Genomic DNA, 6,000 nt, shown 5'->3' with positions numbered 1-6,000 from the left:
TATTTATTTGCTCCCCCACCGAGAAAATTAGGCACAAGGCCGATTTTTAATGTGAGGAGTGAAGGGAGGGGGAAGGGGAAAAGGGGACCAGCTCCCGAGAGGTGGGAAATGGGAGCTGGTTAAAGGTCAGACATGTGGGGCTGCCCCCACATCTGGTCTTTGCTAGTCATAGCTAGTCATAGCTTGCAGCATCTGCCGGAACAGATACTACACTTTGATCTTGACGCCCGTGCCGCTGAGGCCAAGGGCTACGGAACAGATACTACACTTTTATCTTAGTCCGAAGGCCACGAACGCCCCTCTTCTTGCGAAGAAGGCGGTCGGTATTTATTTGCTCCCCCACCGAGCAAAGTAGGCACAAGGCTGATTTTTAATGTGAGGAGTGAAGAGGAGGGTGAAGGGGAAAGGGGACCAAGGCCTGAGATGTGGGAAATGGGAGGTGGATAGTGATTTGCCAGCTGGCCTAAGTAGGGTTGCCCCTACATGGACCAGAGGATTGCCACAAGGGAAATGGTCTTTGCTTGTAGCATCTGCCGGAACAGATGCTAGACTTTGATGCCCGAAGGTCACGAACGTCCCTCTCATTGCGAAGAAGGTGGCCTCTCTCTAGCAGATTTGAAAGTTCTTTACGCCTGATAATATGATGTACATCTACAAGGCCACTATTCGTTCATGTATGAAGCATTGTTATCACATTTGTGCTGGCGCGTCTGCTACTAGTCTCTTACTCTCAGACAGCGTTCAAAAACGAGTTGCCAAATATGTCCCGCACTGTCAGTTTTGCTTCCACCGCTGTCCCATCGACGAAATTTTGCATCCATAATCTTGTTTTACAAGTATTTTAATGGTAGTTGCTCCGCAAACTACATAATCCTATACCCCCTCTCCGTAAATAACCAACAAACTCCACAAGCAGCAAATAGAAATACCCAAATGTAAGAAAGCCTACTAGTTTTCTCCGTAATACTGCTAGACTTTGGAACTTCCTTCCGCGTTCCTGGTTTTCTAACTGTACTGACATGCAGAAATTCAAGTGAACGCACATCTAACTACTCGACTTCCTTCATAGTATCCCTTCAACTTATGTCCCCGATAGTAGCCTCCTACATCAAAGTTGCACTGTGCCTTGTTTGGGATGAAAATAAATCAAAAAAAAATACAAATAATATAATGTGCAACAAACAAACAAAAGATATTTACAGTTTTCTGTTTATTTGTGTATTTTAAATGCGGAGGAAATGAACATACTAACATAATGCGACCGTTGCTATAGTGGGGGTGCAATGAATATGGTATTTTATCTATTATATTTTTGTAATATCTCTCTCTATATATATCTATATATATATAAAAGTGAACGTGTCTGTCTGTCTGTATGTCTGTGTACATTTCCCTACGCAATAACTCTGTCAATTTTTAGTCTATAGATCGAAATTTCAAATACCGGGTCCTGAGATTTGGGAAAATCGATGTGACGGGTATCAGCCAGAAATTTGGCTGTTAAGGGGTCAAATTTCAACGATTTGACCTTTAACAATTTTGACAATTTTGGGTCAAGACACTTGAAATTTTAGATATAGGTTCCTTGAACCTGGATCTAACTTAATAAAGTGATTTGAGCCCGAAACTATAAATTTTAAGGGGTCATAATAGGGGTCGAATTAAAAAAAAATTACTCTTTTTTTTTTTTTTTTTTTTTTTTGCTCAGCATACACCTCCAAACACCCGGGCAACGCCGGGCTGAAATGCTAGTATATATATAAAAGTGAACGTGTCTGTGTGATAGTCTGTGTACATCTTCCAACGCAATAACTCTGTTAATTGTTAGTCTACAGACTCGAAATTTGATATACAGGGAATTGAGATTTGAGAAAATCTTTGTAATCCGTTTTTGGCCAGAAATTTATCTGTTAAGGGGTCAAAGTTCAACGATTTTATCTTTGAAAACTCTACCAAACTTCTCAGCCAATTTTGGGTCTAAACACTTGAAATCTTGGATATTGGTTCCTTGTTCATTGATCTAACTTAATAACTTGATTAAAGCCCAAAACAATAAATGTTATTGGGTGAAAATAAGGGTCAAAGTTTAAAAAATGTTTTGCATTTTTTTTTTTTTGCTCAGCATACACCTCCAAACACCAATTCACATAGTATTTTAGTTTGAACATTAACAGGCAAATTATGTGTACTTTATTATTTAAACTAGCGGGGGTACACGGCGTTGCCCGAGTGTGTGTTTCCGGGACGGGGGGGGGTTAAAAAATGTTATGGTAGGTAAGTAGGAAGGATCAAACCCGGAGTCATTAGTAAAAGTAGGAAAATAAAGTGTGAAAAAAAACAAAAAAACATCTGCAACATTAACAGTTCGGCCACCAAGAAAAGTCCATTCCAGTTGTTTAGGAAAAAAAACGACTACGGTAGGTCGGCGCGAACGTGAAAATATAATCTGAATTGTCCAGCACGCTAACCACTACGCCACAGAGCACTGCAGCTTAGTTTAGTGATTTTAAATAACTTCACATGAAAGAACTACGAAGCCTAACCGGTGTTCTCTTCTCAACTGTTCCTTGTGAACGATCCCCAAACGGTGTTAAGTGGTGGAAGGGGGGAGAGGAATTTATAAGAGAGAAAATATTTTGCCACTTCCATTGATTTTAACCGATTTTGGCCGTGACTTCTCAGCAGAAAAAGTATAGAAATCTAAGATTATCGAGGAATTTGAGAAATAATAAGCCTATAACACACCTCAGATATTGTTCTGCCGTTTGTGCATATTATATTTGCATGAAATATCTTGATTTTTAATCCTATTATGGTCAAAATCATATGGGAAAAATGAGTTCATTTTATTTATTATTTTATTAATTAATTAAATGAACAAATACTTGAGCGTGATGATTTAATTTATTTATATTCGTACTGTTAATGTTCGGAGTGTAGAAAAATATAATGCATAAAATTAGAATAACATGAATGAAATAAGAACAAGAACGTTCCAGAAATTTTCAAAGACAAATGTTATAAGGATTTTTACATTTATTTACGCATGACCATTATAAACCAGAACTGTATAGACGGTGTCTACGCGCAAGCAATAGAATTTGCGTTAAATCTATATATCTATAAAAGTGAACGTGTCTGTGTGTCTGTCTGTGTAAAATTTCCTACGCAATAACTCTATCAATTTTAAGTCTACAGACTCGAACTTCGATATGTAGGGTACTGAGATTTGGGAAAATCTACGTGATCGGTGTTCGGCCTTAAATTTGACTGTTAAGGGGTAAAAGTTCAACGATTTGACCTTTAGACACTCTACCAAACTTCTCCGTCAATTTTTGGTCTAAACGCTTGAAATTTTAGATATAGGTTCCATCGGCATGGATCTGACTTAATAATTTGATTCGAGCCCAAAACACTGCATGTTAAGGGGTAATAATAGGGGTCTAATTTAAAAAAAAAATTGACTTTTTTTTTCTCAGCATACACATCCAAACACCCGGGCAACGCCGGGCACCCATGCTAGTATTTTAATAAAGTGATATTAGAATAAAATCTGATATCGCTAGATCACATCAAAGAAATGATGTTAAACAAAATAAAAATAAGGAATTCTTCAAAATGCATTTTCAAAGTAACGTGATCTCATAATTAAAATCATTCGATACAAAAGAGGAACATTAAATACACGAAAAATAAAAAAAAAATAATTATAATAAGGTGAACAATATGAATGTTGGGCATCACTCTGCTATCTCCTGACCCTGAGAATTTGTTTAGCTTAAAATATTTCTAGCCTACTAAACGTTTAACATATACATCTACATATCTATAAAAGTGAAAGTGTCTGTCTGTCTGTGTATCTGTTTGACTGTGTGTGTACCTTTCCCTATGCAATAACTCTGTCAATTTTAAGTCTACAGACTCGAAATTTGATATACAGGGTACTGAGATTTGGGAAAATCGATGTGATCGGTTGTCGGTCAAAAATGTGGCGATTAACGGGCCAAAGTTAAACAATTTGACATTTGAGGACTCTACCAAACTCCTTCGGCAATTTTGGGTATAAACACTTGAACTTTTAGATACAGGCCCCTTGGACCAATTCCAAACACCCTTGCAACAACGGGCACCCATGCTAGTATAGATATAAAAGTGAACGTGTCCGTGTGTCTGTGTACATTTCCCTACGCAATAACTCTGTCAATTTTTATTCTACAGACTCAAAATTTAATATGCAGGGTACTGAGATTTGGGAAAATCGATCTGATTGGTTTTCGGCCAGAAATTTGGCGATTAAGGGATCAAAGTTTAACGATTGACCTTTGAGAACTCTTCCAAATTCCTCCGACAATTTTTGCTCTTAACACTTAAACTTTTAGATATAGGTTCCTATACTGGATCTAACTTAATAACTTGATTTGAGCCATAGACACTAAATTTAAAGGGGTCATAATAGGGATCAAAGTTTAAAAAAATTGACCACTTTTTTTTTTTTTGCTCAACATACATCTCCAAATACCCGGGCAACGCCGGCCATCCATGCTAGTAAAATATAAAGTAGAGGTTATTCTATCTGGCTTGCAACTTAATTCATTTTTTTTTATATAATAAAAATAAAAATTTGTGGATTATGTTGTTTTATATAAATATTTAACTACGAATTATGAAAGAGGATATAAATAAAATAGATTTAAATTCATATATTTATATACTAAATGTCATTGAATATTAACTTTGATTTAAGAAACATAGATAATTAATAAAAATAGTAATAATTTATAAAATAAGGTGAAATGAGATAGAATAATACTATTTAAAATATAGAATATAAATATTTAAGATAACTAACATATAATATTCATAGTAATACAGTAATAAGATAATATATTAATACAATAATATAATTTAAAAATGTTGTGCTGATATAATCTCCTGTATAATAATTTGGGCCTGAGTATTATAGGTTTGCAATACCTGATGTCACTCTATTGTACAGGGTGGCCACAAAGGCACGCACCAATGTTAATTAAAAAGGTTAAAAAATTAAAAAAAAGTTTATTTTATTTATTATTCAAATTCAAAGTTCATTGGTGCATGACTTTGTGGCCACCCTGTATTATGTAAACATTTTATTTATAGTGTCGTTGGTATGTTGTTCAGAGAGCGTTAAAATGCATTTTATTGCGGAACTTATTTCTATCTTTGAATATAATAAATAATACCTATCTATGCATGAATAAAAATTGTATTTAAAGATTGATAAAATCCTATTTTACAATTGCTATTTTATTGCAAGATAATGCATAGAAAGTGACATTTACACCGTTTCATGTGAATGGTTGAATCTTTATTTGTTGCCAGTATCTTCCTATGAAAGTATTACCAGCAAGAAAACTACACTATTTGTTTTTATTACAAATTCTATTAATTGTTACCATACATTCTTAGACTATAAATGTTTGTAAAAACTATTATTTAGTATGCATTCATTTTATTTATAGAACTTACATGCTTAGTGTATTGTTTTACTTCAGTTGGGCTATGTGTTTATACTTAAGATTATTTAATTATGTTTTTAAATATTTCGACTATGTTGTTACTACACCTATGACTTTATCTAATGGAATTTTTATTTAAAATTATATAAACAGTATGATAAGAATGGACTCCTTAATTAGTAACATTTATAATGTTTTCCTATATTTGTTTTTACAATTATTTAAAAGAGGGTGTAGACCAAATATTATTTCTTCTTCGTTTTTAGTCAAAATACTAAATGATAATGGTTCGATGCAATGTATTTTTCGTAACCACTAATAGTTAGATCGTTATTGCAAAATGTTTTATAAGTATTCAAAATTTCCTTGGTTTAAAAGTTACTGCTGATTCTTTTTACTAATAAATTTACTAATATGTTGGATTATTGTTTTTTTTGTTGTGATTCCACGTAAGGTAAATATAGAAGCTTTGCACGCCTCGCCTCAATGACTTAGTATATTG

Source organism: Euprymna scolopes, chromosome 42 (assembly GCF_053919585.1).
Source record: "Euprymna scolopes isolate OS-2025 chromosome 42, ASM5391958v1, whole genome shotgun sequence".
Lineage (NCBI taxonomy): Eukaryota > Metazoa > Mollusca > Cephalopoda > Sepiida > Sepiolidae > Euprymna > Euprymna scolopes.
Note: the sequence above shows the minus strand (reverse complement) of the source record.